The 19,868-nt window shown below is 33.8% G+C and overlaps 1 long non-coding RNA gene and 1 pseudogene across 2 annotated transcripts; both read right to left on the bottom strand.

Annotated features, from left to right (window-relative positions):
- Window positions 1-9,401: 9,401 nt before the first annotated feature.
- Window positions 9,402-10,034, bottom strand: LOC145791809 (uncharacterized). Its single transcript, XR_014331185.1, has 2 exons — window positions 9,904-10,034; window positions 9,402-9,820 (listed from the first exon to the last, which is right to left on the bottom strand). It is a non-coding gene; the product is annotated as an uncharacterized LOC145791809 (long non-coding RNA).
- A 687-nt stretch (window positions 10,035-10,721) lies between these two features.
- On the bottom strand, window positions 10,722-19,094 carry LOC114268199 (pentatricopeptide repeat-containing protein At4g33990-like; annotated as a pseudogene). The gene is made up of 6 exons (XR_014331184.1): window positions 18,819-19,094; window positions 18,641-18,746; window positions 14,753-14,837; window positions 12,932-14,638; window positions 11,675-12,496; window positions 10,722-10,758 (listed from the first exon to the last, which is right to left on the bottom strand). The product of XR_014331184.1 is annotated as a pentatricopeptide repeat-containing protein At4g33990-like (transcript).
- Between the last annotated feature and the right edge of the window lie 774 nt (window positions 19,095-19,868).

The following is a 19,868-nucleotide window of genomic DNA, read 5'->3' as shown; positions in this document are numbered from 1 at the left end:
TTTCAGTTAGCCATTTTTTTACTGAATAAAGCATTAAGCCAATTAATAGTTTTTAATGATATGAAAATTATTTTTCAGTAAATAATTTTGATAATTTATTATTGCATAGAAGAGTAATTAGTTTTTTTTCCTGATTGTTGTGTTGAATTAAAATTTATAGCAAGTGATAGTTGTAATTTCTAATATTATAAGACCAATTCATATTTTAAACAAGCCTTATGGATGTTTTTGTAATTTGCTAAAAAATAAAATATTTATATTTCATAATTGACCAAGAATGTTTGAGTAATTACGAAAAAAAATTCATTCAAATTAGTACCACCAACATTGGTTAATATTATCAAAGAAAATGATAAAATGAGAAAGTCAACATATCGGTCATCATTAGTAAATTATACAAAATATGTTGGAAATGGTAGAAAAATTCTGGATAAAATCAGAATTTTTTCTCAAGTTTGGTCTATTTTTTAGGTGGGCCCCGAGTGTCGATTTACTCGGGTCAAAGTGGTAACGCGTTCTATGCCGCGTTGTGATTCACGTGGTATATTTGGTTGCTCAAAACCATTACCGAGTGAATGGGAAATTGAAGCCAAAGTGTGCTCCATGGAAATGGAGTTTTGGTGGAAATTCCTTAAGGTTGTAAATTGGCTTGTCCCACATTGGTTTGGTGGGAAGTTTTGAAAGGGTTTATAAGGCTTGGGTTAGATACTTGGGGTGTGCCCCAAGGGGTACCCAAGTGTTTTAGAGGGAGAGGTTATGGGCAAAATGGGCTAGACCCATTGGACCCAAAAATCAACACGCGCGCCGCTGCCGTCCAATCGGTTGGGCTTTTAATCTTTTTGGGCCAAAAACATTTGAATTTTATTTTATTTTTTGGTAAAATAAAATCCAGAATTCAAATTAAACTGATTTGGATTTTCTGTACATCCAAACAGGGCCCTTCCCGTTTTCAAACAGAAATAAACTAGTTTGGAATTAGTGCACACCCAAACAGGGCCCTTCCCGGTTTTGCTATCTGTTTGAATTGTTAACAGATTCAAATCTGTTTGAATTCAAAACCAACAGGTATCGTACCTGTTCAATTTAAAACCAAGAATCACCTTTACATCTATAAATAGGACCACCCTCATTTGATGTTTATTCATTCAGAAATTTCGTATTTCACTTCTGCTAATTATATTCTTCATCTTGCTGCATTTTATTTCTGAAAGAAAGAGTGTAAACACTTAGTGTGTTCGTAAGGCAAACAATTTGTAGTGCTGCTATTGTTTGTGGTAAGATCATTTCATCCTGGGAGATAGACGTCCAAATTCTGAAAGCACCGTGGAGAGGACGAATCTGTCTTAAGGACACAGTGTTAAACACTGGACTTGATCAGAAAAGTTATTCAAATAAATTAACCAAGTAAGTTGTTTAATTTTATTCTGTTTTTTATTTGTTTATTTAATTAGATTTTATTTTTGTTTTTGTAACAAAATAAAATCTGTGGTTTTATTTATTTATTTTTATTTCGAGTTTGATTTTTGTAATCAAACAAATTCTCTCATTTTCTTTATTTCTTTTTATTCTTGTTGTTGTTTTGTACACAACAGAATTTAATCTTTTTAAATACAGTGAAGATTGTCCAACAAAATAAAAAGGCAAAATAGAAAGAAAAAAAAAAAGAAAAAGAAAAAGACGAGCCATAAGCAGGTAAGCGCTTCTTTATATATATATATATATATAATACTATAAAATTTTTCATTAATTTGATATTATTCTTTCCTATTTTCTATTAAAAAAATGATACTCTCCCTAAATAAAATGTGATCACCATAGTATTATTATTTGTTTTTCTGGGGAAATTGCACTAGAGTGCAACTTTCTAAAAGAAATTAAAAATCACTGAAAAAATTATCAATTTTAATAAATTAAAATTATAATCTTTTCCAATAATTTGTAAATATTTTACAGAAACACCACTAATTTTCCCTTCTTGTTTTCACCCCTCCTCCTTCTCCTCCCCCTCCCCTACGTATTTGCCTAGTTTATCTCCATCCCATCCCACGTACTAATCACACCGAATTATGATTCTCTCAATTACATAAGGGGAAATTACCCACAAGTCCTATGTGAAACATGTGGACACTATTTAATCCAGCAACTTTTTGAGTAGACCCAAAAGTCCTACTTTCCTCTCTCTCTCTCTCTCTCTCTCTGCTTTTTGCCTTAGTCTTTACGTTTTCCTCTCTCTCTTTTTTTCTGTATTTTTCTCTCATCTTCTTTGTCATGAACGACGACCGGTGATCACGTCTTTCTCCATTGATCGGGGTTCACTGATTACCACCAACCATCGAAATCAACTCGTGACTTCACCCTCACCGACGGCGAAGATGATATATTTCCGACGAAGAAGATGAGTGGATCTACTTAGATCTGATGTAGATCTACATCAGATCTGAGTAAATCTACATCAGATTTGGCTAGATCTAAACAAAAAATAGTTGCCGGAGTACAATCCTCTCTCTATATCTGCCTTTCTCCTTTGATCTTTGATTTTTTTTTTTTTTTATTTTCTCTACTATACACTTCTGTTTTTCTGTTCTAATGGAGAAAATTTTCAAATTCTGAACAAGTAGTTTTCGAGTTTTAGTTACAAGTGGTTAAAACTGTAAAATTTTGCAGTTTCAAAATTTTTTTGGTATTGGAATGAATCATGGTTTAAAACTGTAAAATTTTGCAGTTTCAAATTTTTTTTGGTGCTGGAATGAATCATGGTATAAAATTGTAAAATTTTACAGTTTTATAATATTCTTTAGAACTGTAAAATTTTACAGTTTCATAACATGTTTTTCAGTTTGATTAATAAGGATAAATGCTTAATAGATTTTTGTTTTGAAATTGTAACATTTTACAGTTTCAAAACTTACTGTTCAGTCTGATCAATATTGGAGATTAATTTGCTTGAACTTTACAAAAATTGAAAAATAGCATATGTTTTTCCCATTGTTGCTGTTTTTTGTCGTTTCATTTTTTTTTTCTTTTTAGTTTATCAATATTTAGCACATTTTGCTATGTTTTTTTTGCTCTAATTTCTCCATTTATTCTTTTTTTTTTCCGGTAATATTCTAGACATTCCGGTGAGTCTCCAATGATATTCTTAACGTCCAGTGAACGTTCTGAACATTCCGGCGACTTTCATTAACGTTCTTAACACTCCGGTGAACTTCCGGCGAAACTCCGGCGACTTCCCGGTGATACTCCAGCGACTTTCCGACGATGTTGAACATTCTGACGAGTCTCCGACGACCGTTTGACGGAAGTCTGACGATAGTAAGATGTAACAGTGTCTGTAAATTTAAAAAAAAAAAATGATTTTTTGGTAACAATTAAAAATGTATAGGACTAATTGGTGCAAGTGTTTTGTTTGAGGATTAGCTGGGTCTTAAACTTTGTACATGGGGCTTATCAGTAAGTTCCCCATTACATAATTAGAGATTTGTATTCGATTACATAAGATTGTAATGCATTATTAAAATTTAAAACCAATGATATATTTTTATTGCTTTAATTTAAAATTTGAAAATCTTTCTTGATTAATTATTTTTGAGTTTGAACCGCAAATTAATTTTTAATTTTTTTAAAAAACTAATTCCTCACTGATATATACATATATAGTTATATTTATACTTTTTAAATAATTTTATTTTATTTATTTAATGTCAGCCATTGCAAATCGATTGCACAAAGCTGCAATCAAAGGAGACTGGGGCGACTGGGATGAAGCCAGCAAATTAATAGAAGAAAAATCAGTGGCAGTGAGGGCAGGCATAACGGAATACAAAGAAACAGGGCTGATTGTTGCGGTTAAGTCGAAGAAGAGAAACGATTTTGTAAAAGACCTATCGGAGAAGATGTCAGCTCTGGATATAACTCTATATGACACCAGAAATAGGACAGCACTTCACAGAGCTGCAGGAGCTGACAACAGGGAGATAGCAGAAAAGTTAGTGGAAATGAACCCCTATCTGCCAAATGCTAAGATCTTACAGGAACGAATTCCTTTGTATTTTGCAGCTACTCGTGGGTGTGAAGAGATGGTTCTTTACTCATTGAGTGTCACCAGAGATGAGTCCAGCCCTATGAGTTCCCCAAGTTCTCTGTCCCGATTGCTGTCTGCCAAGCCAAGGGCTATTCCCCACGTTCTGAAAATCAAACACCAAGAGGCAATGATGATATAACAAGGTTAGGGATAGAGGCGTTCAGGTGGAATCGTACCCCGTTTGATGGTGAATCTGGTTTCAGAATTTTGCATCCACAATTAATGAATTTTATGGTAACTGAGTAAATTACTAATAATTAATAAATATTTTACTTGTTGCTACTGGTAACTAATTTCTATTAATGCTACATACATACAGACATCGCTCTAGCTTTGCTTCAACACAAACGTCAGATGGCACACTTCATTCCGAAAGAAACACATACTGAATTTCATCCTTTGGTTGCACTTGCTCCAAAGTCTTCTTCATCCGAAAGTGGAACATCCTTCAACTGGTTGCAGCGCTGCATCTATTGGGGTTAGTTGCTGTCTTTCTCCATACTTATGGATGTTTTGTTTTTGTTTGGGTTCGGTTGGATCTCATGTATTCTTGTTGTTGGCTTGTGCCTAAATACCCCAAAAACATCCAATTACGATTAACTCTATGTCAGTTACGACTTAGTTATTAATCATTATGTCAGGATATTTTCATAAAAATAAATTATTTATTGTTACAAATTTAAAATGATTTAAATATTACAATTACAATATTTATGTCCAATAATTTTACAAAGATAAATGTAATTTATTACAATCGTTACAAGTTTTATATCAAAATTAATATTGTATTTATATCTGGTTATTTTTATTAAATGGTACATCTATATATATATATATACATTCTTATGATTTCTAAATGAGAAAAATATAGAGAGGAGGCTGTAGAATGTTTTTTGTTTCTTTACTTGGGTTGATCTCAGGATCAATGGGCACTTGTACATAAATTGAGTTTTTTACCCATGCGATGGAAGAAATAGTTTTAGTATATTTTATGTATTTTAAATAACTCTGAACCTCTTAGTGGTCGTGACCACTGGACAAGGAACTCTGTGATTAATATGAATTTTATTTTGGAATTGTTTCATTTTAATTGTACCTTCATAAGAGGAGAAAAAACAGTTTTAGGACAGTGACAACGCAACTATCAAACTCTCATAATTATTTATCTATTCTTGTTTTTTGTCTATATATATTGTCATTGATATTATATTATTCTGATAATTACATTGCTAGACTAACACATTGTGGTGTTAATTATTATTTAGTTATGACCTATTGTGTTATTATTCTTGTTATAACTGAAGATATTTTTTGTTATACCTTGAGTGGTGTTTTATTATGACTTATTGTGTAGTGTTAGTTATAACTTGGTCATGATCTACTATTGTATTAGTTATGACTTAGATACGACTTATTGTGATTATGAAGAAAAGTTTTTTTTCATTAATATGACTTTTTGCGGTAGTTTTAATTATGACTAAAAGTGATTTAATTATAACACTTTTTTATATCAACACCATAAAATCTCATTATTTACCTATAGTACACGTTTTTTTTTTTTTTTTTGGAGGTGTGTATTATAGAAGAAGGACCATTTGCTATGGAAAAGTTTTGTATACCAACAGGATACCAACTGGCACTACTCTTCCACCAATCACAAATATATGTCCCCTATTATTTCCCAAAACATCCAACAATATACCCCCTATTTCAATACCTTTCACCAATCATAGTAACAAAATGTATTATATGAATATATTCTATCAACATATAAAAATCACTCGTTACTACCTACCTAGAATCTTGACTTAAAATTTTATTCAAAAAAATAGTGTTATTTTCAGCTCTCACATGCTGGCCCATAAACTTCACACCTAGAATGGATAGGACAGGATTGAAATTATTAATTTAAGTGACTCATATTTTAATTTTTTGTTACAATTTTTATTATTCAGATTAAATTTCAATAGGACATCTATCTAATAAAATTGGCAAACTTTTTACTTCTACAACTAATAATACAAAACATACATATAATTCAGTTTATATATTTCCATATCCATTCCAAAAGAAACGTGGTCAAGTGGAGATTATTTATTTCACTCATCCAATTGGATAACTTCTTACACTAATTTCATAGATGGTTAATTCTCTCATTATTAATCCTACTATACAAATGTAGCATTAGGACACTCATTAATAATAATAATAATAATAATAATAATAAAAGGTGACTTTTGAAGGAAAATTGGCAAGTGGGGTACAGAAGTAGGATAATATTCATCTACAAACTATTTATTTTCCAATTTAATTTCAAGGGATTAGTGTAGTGGTCAAGCTTGAGGTTTGGGGGTGTATTACCACCAACGTCTCGGGTTCAAAACTTCTTAGGTACAAATAATTTATTGAGACTAGTCCATATAAAATTTTACTTTGACTCTAATTAGACCCCATAAATTAGAGATAGAATTAGTTCCCGAATTAATTGGTCCAATAAACCAAATAGCAAGTTATCGAAAATAAGTTAACAATGAGGTCAGTGCTTCGAACAAAAAGATTATACCAATTATGCTCCAAAGAGGTCAGTGGTCATGACTGTGTTTCACTTTTCTTTGAATAATCCATTATACAATCATAGCTCACCTCACTTTTTGTTCTCTCATGGAGTTGTTCCTGTGAAATTGGAAAAGAATGCAGATCATCAAAGTACAGGAGACATTGAGAATCTTGCTGGCTGCTTCACTTCAAGTGGTGCTAATGATAAAGGTTTCAACCTTTAGGTTATGTTCAGATTATAAATTTAAATAAGAATTAAAAAAAAATTAAGAAAAAATTATAAATAAATAAATAAAGTAGACAAAAATGTGAATAAAATACAATTATATTTCACCTACATTTTACGCTTTTTTTTTCTTTTTTTAAATTTCTATTCAAATTCAGTCCTAATTCCACTCCACTATTTAATTCCATATTAATTAATACTTAACAACACTGTGCTACAATGATTGTCCTAATCAACTTTAATTTAGTTAGTGTGTTTGGCCGGTGGATTTGATGAACGAAATGGAAAGGGAAATAAAAAGAAAAGGAAAAAAAATTGATAAGATTCGAATTCCAAATTATATTTGGTCGCGTTGGGAAAGAAAATAGTGTAAGTGAACCTAAATGACAAAAAGTAAGATTGCATTTTTCTCTTTCTTTTCCCTTGTATTTTCTATATTAACTAAACAAAAAATAGAATTGCATTCCTTTTCTCTTTCTATTTCTCTCATCAAATCCTCCAACCAAACATAACCTTAGGCAGCTTTTGTTTCATGGATTCGGGTAAGAATTTAAAAAGGAAAAAAGAAAAAGTAGGTGAAACTTTTCCTTTTATTTTTCAAAATCCATGAACGGGTAGGTCCTAATAGATGGATTTATTGTCCAATAAATCTTATGATAATTAATGGCATTTTTCATCAAACACTATTAAAAATAATCACTAATTATTAATTTTTATCGACAATTTAAAAATTTTGTCACAAAAAATATCGCATCCCTTGTCTTTATTGGGGTAATATATGTTTCATGAATAAAGTTGTTTTCTTCTGCCGATCCAAAAAAATAAATAAAAAAATAACAGATAACACTCCCTAAATGATGGTAATGTAATTCATGAGTTTTTTTACGAATCTATCTAAATGAGCAAGTTTTGAATCAGTTCAAAATAATAATAATAATAATAATAATAATAATAATAATGAAAAGTAAATAAAATGAGCACGTTTTGAAATTGAAGTCCTCCAAATAGACGCATCGCCATGAAATATACTTAAGATTGAACGAAGCCTAAAAAATAAAAGGCTCAACCTTTGCTACTTTTAATATGACATTATTAATCTAAGTTACTCAATTTTTGTTAATATAATAGTCTCTCCAATTATAACTAATTAATTTTGAGTTGAATGTTAATATCGTATCGGATGACCTCTCACCTTTTGTGATATCAAAGTCTATGTGTACTCAAAACCTTTTCACTACAAAAGTCAATTGATAGGACTTAATTCGTCACTATTGTTTGACCTCTCTGATTTCGGCTGAGTTTTTTTTATATTGTTGTGCAGCAAAGAACATTTTGCATTGGATGACTTGGAAAATCACTTATTTATGTGAGTAGGTGAATGGTATTTTTATGTTCAAGCTAGACTATTATTATTTTTATCATTATTATTGTTGTTGTTGTTGTGGTGGTGATTGTCGTAGTCATCTTTTTGAGTCTTTTTAACTACAGTGCCATGTACTCAAAACCTTTTCACTAAAAATTCAATTGGTAGGACTTAAATTTGTTACTATTGTTTAAATTCGTCACTATTGTTTGTCCTCTCTTATTTTGCCTTGGTTTTTGTATATTGTTGTGCAGCAAAGAAGATTTTGTGGATGATTTGAAAAATCACTTATTTATGTAAGGAGTGGGTGACTGCTATTTTTATGTTCATGCTAGACTATTATTATTATTATTATTATTCTTATTATTATTGTTATGTCTTTATGAGTCTTTTTAATTACAGTGCGATGTAGGAAGCACATCGAGGAAAAAAAAGAGTTACATAATCAAGCACTGGAGCTTGTCAAATTCCTTTGCAATGTCCTTTGTGATGAAATTGCAGACTCAAATAATTCAAAAGCGAAGAAGATATTTGAGCTAGCGTTATTCCAAGCAACATCTCTTGGGATTGTTGAAATTGTTGAAGAGATTTTAAAGTCATACCCCGATGCGATTTACCTTGTAAATGAAGATAATCCATCCATATTCCATCAAGCAACCAAGTGTCGTCATGCAAAAGTGTTCAACCTCATACATCAATTGGGGAGTCCAGAACTATATTTTTATCACAATCGGACAAATTGAAGAACAATGCTCTACATTTGGCTGGAAAGTTGGCGCCTCAGCAACAACTGAATCTTAAAGCTGGTACAGCTCTACAGATGCAGCGGGAATTGCAATGGTTTAAGGTAATCTTTCCGGACTCCACAAGAGACAAATATTTACTGATTAAATAAAATAATTACCAATTTAATTTGAGTAATGCCTATATAGACAAAAGGATCATTGCCACATTATTTTAGTATTATATAATATTATATTCATGAAGTATAGTGGCTTTGTTTCTCATTTCCAAGCCACCTGGTTTAATTTATACAGAAAGTAGAAAAACTTGCACCGCAGCGAAGCCAAGAAGAGAGGAATGGTGAGGGTAAGACACCTGCAGAAGTATTTACTGATACACACAAAGATTTGGTAAAAAAAGGAGAGCGTTGGATGAAAGACACAGCTAACGCATGCACAATTGTGGCTGTTCTCATTGCTAATATAGTGTTTGCAGCTGCAATTACAGTACCAGGTGGAAACAATCCAAATTTTTACAAACGAGCATGCTTCATAATCTTTGGCATATTTGATGCATTAGCTTTTTTCTTATCCGTTACTTCTGTGTTGTGGTTCGTGTCCATCCTCACTTCTTGTTATGCAGAACATGATTTTCTTGTTAGCCTTCCTACAAAATTAATTTGTGGTCTAGCGACCCTATTTCTCTGCATATTATCCACCATGATAGCCTTTGGTGCAACACTTTATCTTGTGTTTGGGGAAAGGTATAAGACATGGATTATTATTCCTATTCTTGCATTTGCTTGTATTCCCATGGCTTTGTTTGTATTCTTGAAATTTCCTGTCGTTGCAGACATGATCAAATCCACCTCCTGTAGCATTTTTGTTGAGCAAAAGGGTGTTATGCTCTACTAGGTCAAACATCAAAGTTAACACTCCAAAATTTTATCTTCACCTCAATCGCTCTGTCGGTATATATTCAGCGGTACCTACTCTCTCTCCCCCATCATGAACCCTTTGAGTCCTGGAAGCTTGGCAAGTAAGGAGGCTTGGCTTCCGTTGTGTGAAGTGTGTAGCTGAAAGCAGTTGTGTCAGTTTAAGGTGTTCCTTGCTAGTGTGTTAATGAAGTTGAGATTTACAAAAACTCACCCTTTCTCTCATCTCCATTCATGCATGTATCAAATAGAAGAAATATAAGTAATTTGTTTGGTTGTTCAAATTCTCTTGCTTTATTTTTGCTAATACAGAAAACAATATAATCCCTATTTATTCTTTTGTGTTTGCTTGCTTAACAGATCAAAAAAAATTCCCAAATTCGATTTAGGGTAATTCTTCATTATGCTTTTGCCTAAAAATCGAAATAAGGAACAATTTAAAGAGGACAACAGAGGATGAGAATGATGGACTCCTGCCATAAAAGCCAATAAAAAATTTGAGGTAGAAATTAGGGTTAACTGAGAGAGAGAGAACCAAACCTGAAATGCATACTTAGGATTTCCATGCTCCTCCTTGTACGCATCAACAATCCCCCTAAAAACACACAACTCATTCAAACCCCAAAATTCAAACAAAAAACAAAGACAACAAATAATTAGACCACATATTTCTCATAAAAGAACTAACTTGGATGTCTCGATCAGTGAGAGAGAAAGAGGAGCCATAGGAACCATCTGAGTAGTCAACCGAGTATTTGCAAATGGTAATGAATGAATCGTTTGTTTACGCAACACCAAATGGATATGGCAATCCAAATGCGCTTGAGCTCTATTGCTATTGTTGTTGTTGAGAGAATAGGGTGGAGAAGAGAGATCTGCCAACAGAGAGACAGAGATTCAGAGTGAAACTGAGATAGAAGGAAGCGAAGCGTACGGCGCAATAGGATTTGAGGAATTTAGGGAAACCTAAACCGACAATGTTTTATTTTTATTTTTTTCAGACTACTTTATTCCATCTCAAAATTATATGACTATTATTATTAGCAACAGAAACACAACACCGATTGCAAAAAAATTAAAAATAAATAAATAAAAACTTATGCACATTTGTGATGGTAAATCTCGCCGTCACCACATCTGATTATTTGCCACAATGGTGATCTTTTGCGACGGAAACTTTGCCGTCACAAAAAGTTCCGTGCCAAAAGGCTAATTTTCTAGTAGTGAATATTGTCATATTTCATTCATTTCACCAACTTTTTCTTTTTTCTTTCAAAATTCCTCTCTAAATTCATAAATCAAATATAAACAAACATATGAAAGGAAAAACATCGAGAAAGTCTGCAAAACATATATATATGTATATCGAAGTTAAGAGAACCAATAGTCCTCTTTTCTTTTTTCTTTTTTCTTTTTTTATTTTTTTGGTTGTTGCATTAATATTTATCTAATTGCCAAGAATTACAAGAGAAAAGAAATGAGACCCAACAAAAAGCAATTCAAAAGGCAAGAAATCGGGATGAGTTTACCATTAGAAAATGTTTTCTGCCAAAATAAACAGAGCATCAAAGTTCAATGCTAACTGGATTCAAATTACAGTTCAGTCTTCTAATTTGACGTCCAAAATAGAATGGTTGAAAGAAAAGTAACAAAATGTCTTCTGGAATTAAAAAGGGATACAAAACTGATGGGAATAGGATTTGTGAAAGTAGCTATGTAAGTGTACATGCGCTTGTGCAAGCTCAGCATAACAAATTAGAGTTCAGTTCTCTTTATGGTTTATGCTCTCACCTTGAATGGTTGAAAGACAAAGTCAGTGATCCAAACTGTCAATTTTCTGAATGCTATGCATCAGTATTCCATGTCACCAATAATCCCCACAAGAACAAATGCCATCCTTGACGCGATGGAAGCGGTTCGAATCCCTCACAATAATCTCCCTCTCTGTAATCTTCGATATGAATTTAGTCACACTGTGGCAATTCCCACAAACGCTCAAGTCCTTGAAAATCCGAATTGTGCTCGTAGGAGGGGTGCTGATAATTCCATACACGATAGCCAATCTTTCACTATGACTGGCAAGGTATACTCTTTTTCATCCTCTTCCACATCCTGCAACACGAAGTTATTGTCTAGAATATAACCAATGCTCTTAATCTTAGCCGTTAAAACCTCCAACTCCTTGTAGATCTTGTCACAAGGACAGATGGGATTGGTTCCCGGTATAAAAGACTTCAATCCTATTGTTCAGTTCAATTGAACTCCACCCAGGTGTTCTTCAATCCATGGTCTCCAGCTAATGATCTCACTTCATCCACACCTTCCCACTTCCCAACATTTGCGTATATATTCGACAATAAAACATAGCACCCAACATTTTCCGAATCAACTTCAAACAAGCAGTCTGAAGTGAATTTGCCCAGCTCAATATTTCCATGGATTCGACAAGCTCCAAGAAGAGCACCCCAAACCGAAGCATCAGGCCGCAAAGGCATATTCTTGACAAAACTATATGCCTTTTCTAGGTATCCAGCTCTACCAAGCAGGTCTACCGTACAGCCATAATACTTCAAACTAGGTTCGATTCCATACTCGTCCTGCATTACCCGAAAGCTATGTTGCATGGACTCGGGTACGAGTGTCGGGTGCGGGTGTGTATCCAAGCGTCAGACCTTCATAAATTTAAATCTTAGGATCTTGGGGTATGTATCCAAAATTGGATATGGATACGGGGACATGTCATATGCACATATATATTGCATATTTTATAATATTCTCGAATGAGATGATTTAAATTATGTGGAAATATATTAGAAATTAAATATGATTTACAAAAAAATATGAAATTTCTATATCTAATTCATGTGAGAGCCTAAAAATATTGCTTTACTAACAAATGCAAGTTTCTTTTTCTTCATGTATTGTCACAAATTAAAGGATCTGAGTGTCTAAATTGGGTACGAGCGTCGGACACATATCCCACACCCTTATCCATGTCATATCCGGTGGACACGGGTATTGTAAGGGAAATAGAAGAGTCCATGTAACACAGCCCGAAAGCACCACTGACCCTGACCAACTAAGCCCGAATGGCTACAAGATGACAATAGAGATACAAAAGTTACATGACGGGTTTCACCCCCTCGTCCTGCATAGCTTGGAATAGCTGCATAGAAGTCTCACCATGTCCGTGAATCCCATGACACGATGTTATGGCATTCCACAGAACTGAACTCATCCTCAGCACTTCATAGAATAAGGACATTGCGTCGTCTAATCTCCCACATTTTCCATACAGATCGATGAGGCAAGTACCAACATAGACATCCAAGTGAAGACTGGCTTTTAAAATACACCAGTGAGTTCTCATCCCCAGTTTCAAGGCTCCTAGGTGAGAGTAAGCTGGTAAAACGCTTACCCAAGTCCCTTGGTTTGGAGTTAACATCCTCGCACGCTTCCATTGTGCAGTGTACTTCAATAGCCTCACTTGCAAGACCATTCTGACCATTAACCTGTAATCATCGTGTTCCATGAAACCACGTCCTTCAAACGAATTTCTTCAAAAACTCAATACGCAGAATCAATAATACCCAATTTTGCATACAAGTCCACGACAGCATTTCCAACATCTTCCAGAATCCAACATCTCCTCTAGATGAAACCATGAACAGACCTGCCAATTCGGCAATCCCTAGACTGAGCAACACTGGACACCAAGCTCACCAGTGTCAACACATCAGGCTGAATTCCATTTGACTGCATCTCGCCATAGAACTTAAGTGCAGTATCTGGATGAGTATTCTGCTCATATGCAGCAATTATTGAGTTCCATGACACCAAATCTCTAACGAACATCTGATTGAAAACCTTCTGTGCTTGCCAGATGTTTCCAAATTTGGCATACATGTTAATCAATGCATTGGACATAAACACATCAAACTCCAACCCATGCTTTATGATATATAAATGAATCAGCATTCCATGCAAAATATCATCCATTTGTGCACACGCAGGAAGAATAGTTGAAACAGTAACACAATCCATCTTCATCCCCTCAAATCTCATCTCATCCAAAACACCCAATGCCTCTGAAGCTTTCCCATTTTGACAAAACCCAGAAATCATAGCGTTCCAAGAACCCCCATCTCTGAATGGCATATCACTAAATATTTTATGGAGCAACAGCAAGATAGCCAAAGTGACAATACATATCCACCAAAGAAGCAGCCACAAAGACATCCCATTCAAAACCCAATTTAAAAACCCAGCATGTATCTTCTTCCCATCAAATAAATTACCACAGGCTTTCAACACAGGAGGAAAAGAATAAAAATCAGGCCTAACTTCAGATTTCAATAACATTTTGTATAAACAATTGACAGCTTCATGGAAGTGGGTACTGCGAACATAGGAGGATAACATTGAATTCCAGATATAGGCATCCTTATTTGGGATTTGATTGAAAGTGCAGCGAGAATAAGTAACATCCCCAAGATTGGCATAAAGGTTGACAACTCTAGTGGAAATGAAAATGCTTTGGGCTTTCCCTGACACAATAAGGCATGAAGGCACTTAGCAAGGTGAATTTTGGTGCATGACTGGAATAGAAACTCGAAATCAACCTCTTTGCTGTTTTCATCCGTGCCATTGGATAAAATTTGTGCACAAGCTGCTGTGCTGAAATATGATTGGTGATGGGTTCCAGCAGAGAGAAAATGTTGTGGAAAATGCCTACATTTGTAGGTTGGCAACATTCTGGGTACACATACAATGAACACAATTAACATTGGAGACTAATTAACCAGCCAAAAAAAAAAATAGCATTGAACTAAGGAAATCACTTAACTGAAAATAAAGAACTATTAGTACCTGAACATACATGTAGTTTCATTACTGTATCAAGTTGATATGTTGTACCTCTGCCTCTGAAGAGGGCATATGGTGAAGCAAATGACTGCAATGAAGGGTTTAATGGCTAGGATTTATAGAGAGAGGAAGAGAACGTAACCCAATTCGCATAAAAAATAAATAAAAATAAAAAGGTTACATTTATAATTTGTAAGGATAAAAATATCAATCGCCATTAAATCACTTTACCCGTTGTTTCTCCGTTTGGACTGAGGGGAGGGGAGTAAAGGGAAGTGTTAGCTGTTAGGTGAAGGGATGGAAAGAGAAGGAAGTGAGGGGAGGTATCCCTCCTCTTGTTTGTTTAGACAATCTATATATAGTATATATAGTATATTGAAAATTGACTTTTTAACAAGTGAGTGTTTTGGGAGCTTTAAAGTCTTCATCCAAAATTTTCAATTTTATGTGGCATGAAATTATTGGTTTATGTTTAACCAAATATAATTTGAACAATTTTAAAGGAAAGTCTAAAAATGAATTTAACTTTTAACTATTTTTAAGCCATATTCCACTTAAATTGTGGATTAAACATAATTAACGCATGTGCAAAACTTATTTATTGTCTATGAAGCATGGGAACGGGTATGGATATTAGTATGGGTACGTTATGGGTACGTCATGGGTACGCCAATACGGCAAAACCTTAAAAAAAATAGGCTACGCCGATAATTTTTTTTATTTTATTTATAATGATTTGTGAATATATTTCAATTCAAGCACTTGCTAATCTGTCACTTCAAGTATATAACATATAAAATACCTATATATATGCGTGGGTGAAAATCAATTAATCAAATAACAATTAGAAAAACATCAAGATTATGAAAGTAACAATGAAATAAATACATCAGCTTATAGCCAACGGGGGTTGATTGAGTTGGTAAGGATCGGCCTCTTCGTCTTCAAGGCCTAGGTTCGATTCCCGCTGCTAGCAGCCTTCCTTAGTGGGTGATCTATAAGTCTAATGTAAGTCCTCGCTGAGGCCTGCGGCTTGCCCTGGCCCTAGACTGGAATAGCCTCCCCTTACCTAAACTTTTATTTACCACAAAAAAATAATACTACACTAGCTTATGTACTCTGATATCTAATCGTTTCCTTTATTTATTTTTTTTTAGTCTTCTTATAATTTAAATTTGCTAGTTTTATTTTATTTTATAAAATTTTGATCATATACATCAAGAAGCAAAAGAGGGCAAATTCACAACTAAAGCGTGGTTAGTTACGAATTACCTAAAGATTTACGAAGATTATTAAAGAAGAATAAATGGGTGGCAGCTGTAGTTGGATGAAAAAAAATGAAAACATTTTTAAAAACCAAAACAAAAAAATACAAAACAAAACAAAACAAAACAAATGAAAAAAAGATAGAGAATTCAATAAAAGAGGAACAGTTGAAGGAGAATAGAAAGTGAGAAAACTAACTAGAAAGTTCAAGCATCCACCACAGAGGTAGCTAGCAGCGTACACAAGTCTGGGTCAACCTACGCCCCATCTACCAACTTCATTCTTATTTTATTTTATGGGTAAATTACACAAACCTCCCCTGAGGTTATTGATAATTGCAAAAATCTTCCCTGAGGTTTCAAAAATTATACTAACCTCTCCTCTGGTTTACTTTTGAATTGCAAATGCCCTCTTCTATTAAGTGACAGCCTATAACACAACTGACTTTGTAGAGGTTATCAATTTACTTTATTCTATTTCCTATTTTACCCTTGCGTCATAAGAGCATCTCCAGTGGTGTAGTTAAATTTGTGTGTTAAAGTGTGTTATATGACAAAAAGTGTGAAAAGTGCGACTCATTTATGTGTGTTAGTTTAACGGTGGGTGTGTCCTCCAATGATGTAGTTAAGGTGTATGTTAAAGTGTGTTATGTATGCGTGGGGTCCATTCAAAGATATAACTATATATACATAATAAAATTATTATAATTATTTTAAAAATTATGTGTCATATAGTATGACTGATAAATAAATAAATAAAAAAGAAAGGCAAGGCATGGCCTGCCAGGTTGCCAACCACCGTCTCTCTAAAAAATGCAGCAAGTACAGCAATACATGTTTGCTCTCTCTCTCTCTCTCTCTCTCTCTCTCTCTCTCTAGTTACTGTGCTCGTCACAGTTCTCTCTCTAGTTACTGTGCTTGCCACAGTTAACTTCATTGCTAGCAACAATACTAGCTAACAAACAACTTAGCAAAACCATTGGAGCCAAAATTAAAATCGTTTGTTAGTTAAGTCAGAAAATTCAGTAGCTTTCCGACACTAAATGCATTGTTAGAGTCAGTTAGCCACAGTTAGCTAACAAACAAATGAGAAATATGCTCCAATGGATTTGCCAAGGTGCTTGTTAGTTAGCAAGTTTGCTAGCTTTGCTGCAGCGAGCACAATAGCAAAGGAAACTGAAGGAAAAGGGAAGAGAGAGGGGAAGGTTGTTACAGAGAGAGAGTAAACTTCGGTGTCAGGGAGATTCTCAGTTTACTACCTTTTTTTTCAATTTATATTTATAACTATAAAATATAAATATATATTTATATATTTTGGTGAGTCTCACTCATACATAACACACTTTAACACACCTAACTACACAATTGGAATACACCATTACTCTTGAAATGACAAACACTAAATAAACACAAATGAATCTCACTTTTATCACTTTGTGTCATACAACACATACATACTTTAACACACAAATTTAGCTATCCCACTGAAGATGCTCTAATACGATCTCCACACACTAGCCTCCCCACAACTCTTTTTCACCAACACCTTGCATCACTACCTAATCCACCAAATATTTGCAACAATCATAACACAATCGACTCAATCATGAAGGCAACCAAATTGAGTTGCAAAAGCAAGACAAGCACACTGCATATGAACACCACAATCAAATAATTATATACAAATTTTCATAAATCCAAAAAAAAAAAATGTATATAAAACCTAGATTTGTGTAATAATTTTGAAAATTCAGAAATCCAAAATTTGAAATATATTCAAACCCAATATGTACATTCAAATCCATGTTATGTTTATGAAACCTAAAGATTCAGAAATTTAAAAAAATGAAAATAATTTTCCTTGTGAATAATAATTCTATAATAATAAATTACATTCATAACCTAAATTGTTGTCTTTTAAGGAAATATATATATATATATATATACAGTATATATAAAACCTAAAGTTGTATATATTCTATATAAATTTGTAATTATAGAATTTCCTATAAAACATATATCCAATAAGTTTATAAAACCTATATTTGTATATATAGTATGTATCTGTAAACTATATTAATTTGTATATGTTATATATATAGGCTATATATATTGCGATCTCGAAAAAAAAATTTATAAGAATAAGGGCAAAATTCACTTCACCGTCTTGTGGTTTGGCCTCAGAGCACTTTACTCCCCTATGGTTCAAATATAGCCAGAAAACTCTCATATGGTTTTGGACTAAAGTGCTATGGTTAGTTTTTATGTTAAAGATAATGGAATGTGTGCCACACTCTCCCAAATTGAGGGTGGGCAATGCAAAGGTTCTAAGTCAAAGTCAAAAATTGAATCAAATGTCAAAAATAGCCTCATATTCATTTTATTATTTAATGATCTTCCTCCCACTTTTCTTTTCTATTCTAACCATGGTAAAGTGTACTAGTGGTTTCTTTCAAGACTTAGACAAAGCATATATATACTATACACCCAATTTTCAATTCAACATATTATTGCGCACACAATTCTAGTTCTAGTAAATATTATACGAAGAACAGTAAGAAACCAATAAGTAGGAAAATCGAAGAGTACAAATCAAATAATTGAAGATATTGAATAGAAAATTTACCGGGGCTTTGTCGAACTTGTTCTTACCCTCTAGGGTTTCCCCAAGTCAGGTTGTAAAATAAAACGAAGGGGTTTTGGATAGAATGGGAAATCGAAACTCACATTCGCTGTGAACAACACAAAACCAAACAGTTGTAATAATTTTAGAGAGAGTGAAAGATGGGAAAATTGAAACTCACATTCTGCGAAGAATATCTCAATCAATGGGGGTAGGTATGAGAACTCGAAGAAAAGCACAAATCGGCTTGTCTCGATCTCCAATCCAACGTGGTTGCGATTAGGGATGTGGAAAAATGAATGAATGAATGGATTCAGAGATATCGAATTCAACGGCGAATAACTCGAAGACGGTGCTCCGGTGGAAGGAATAGCCTAAGGTCATGTTTGATGGGAGGTTTGGGGAGGGGTATTGGAGCATGAGCCTCGCTCCACTATTTCACATTCGTTTGGCCTTCGCCTGAAGGTTAAAATAGTTACCGCCACTTAAAATTAATAAAATATAATGCTATATTTAGATTATAAATTTTTTTATGTAAAAAGAACAAGTCAAACAGTTTAATCTAAACCAAATTAAAAGGTCAACTTATATTTCAAACAAAGCTTACCTAACCAACAGCAACCACAGAGATTCTCACAAAACATAATTCTCATCACTTTTAAAATGATTTAAACTATTTATGTCACTATTAGAGATAAAAATAAAAAATTAAAAAACGTCAATAGTCAATACATTCATGAGAGTCTTGGGAGTCCTCCTTTATAACGATCCCGATTTTTCGTCCATTGGCTGTTGTATTCCGGACTCGGTTCCGTAGATGTCTGGTGTTGTATATGTTTATTTTCCATCCTTCAATTCTATGTATTTGAGTTTTAGAACGTGTTGGGCAGGTTTGTAACAGGTTAGGTGTGTTTTGAAACAAATGGTTGCTGTCCAGATTTTGGTGTCTTCGCTCGAGCGAGGCTTTTGTCGCTCGAGTGAGCTCTGTGTTTTAGTTCCTTCGCTTGAGCCAAGATTCCTTCGCTCGAGCGAGAGTTGAGTAGTGTGTTGTAGACGTCCCCGAACGCCCCGGGAGGAATGAGTCCCGTTCCGTTCGTTCTTGGGCTCACTACAGTTCGGACTCAAATTGTCACGGTTCTAAATCTTAAACCAAAGAGTCCAAATCCGGCAAATCGTTTTTTAAAAATAGATTTTTTTGAAAGAAGTGCCAAACATGGACTGCTTTGCCAGA

This window comes from Camellia sinensis, chromosome 1, assembly GCF_055761805.1.
Source record: "Camellia sinensis isolate YWXY chromosome 1, ASM5576180v1, whole genome shotgun sequence".
Taxonomy (NCBI): Eukaryota; Viridiplantae; Streptophyta; class Magnoliopsida; order Ericales; family Theaceae; genus Camellia; species Camellia sinensis.
This window is presented reverse-complemented; position numbering and strand designations above follow the sequence as displayed.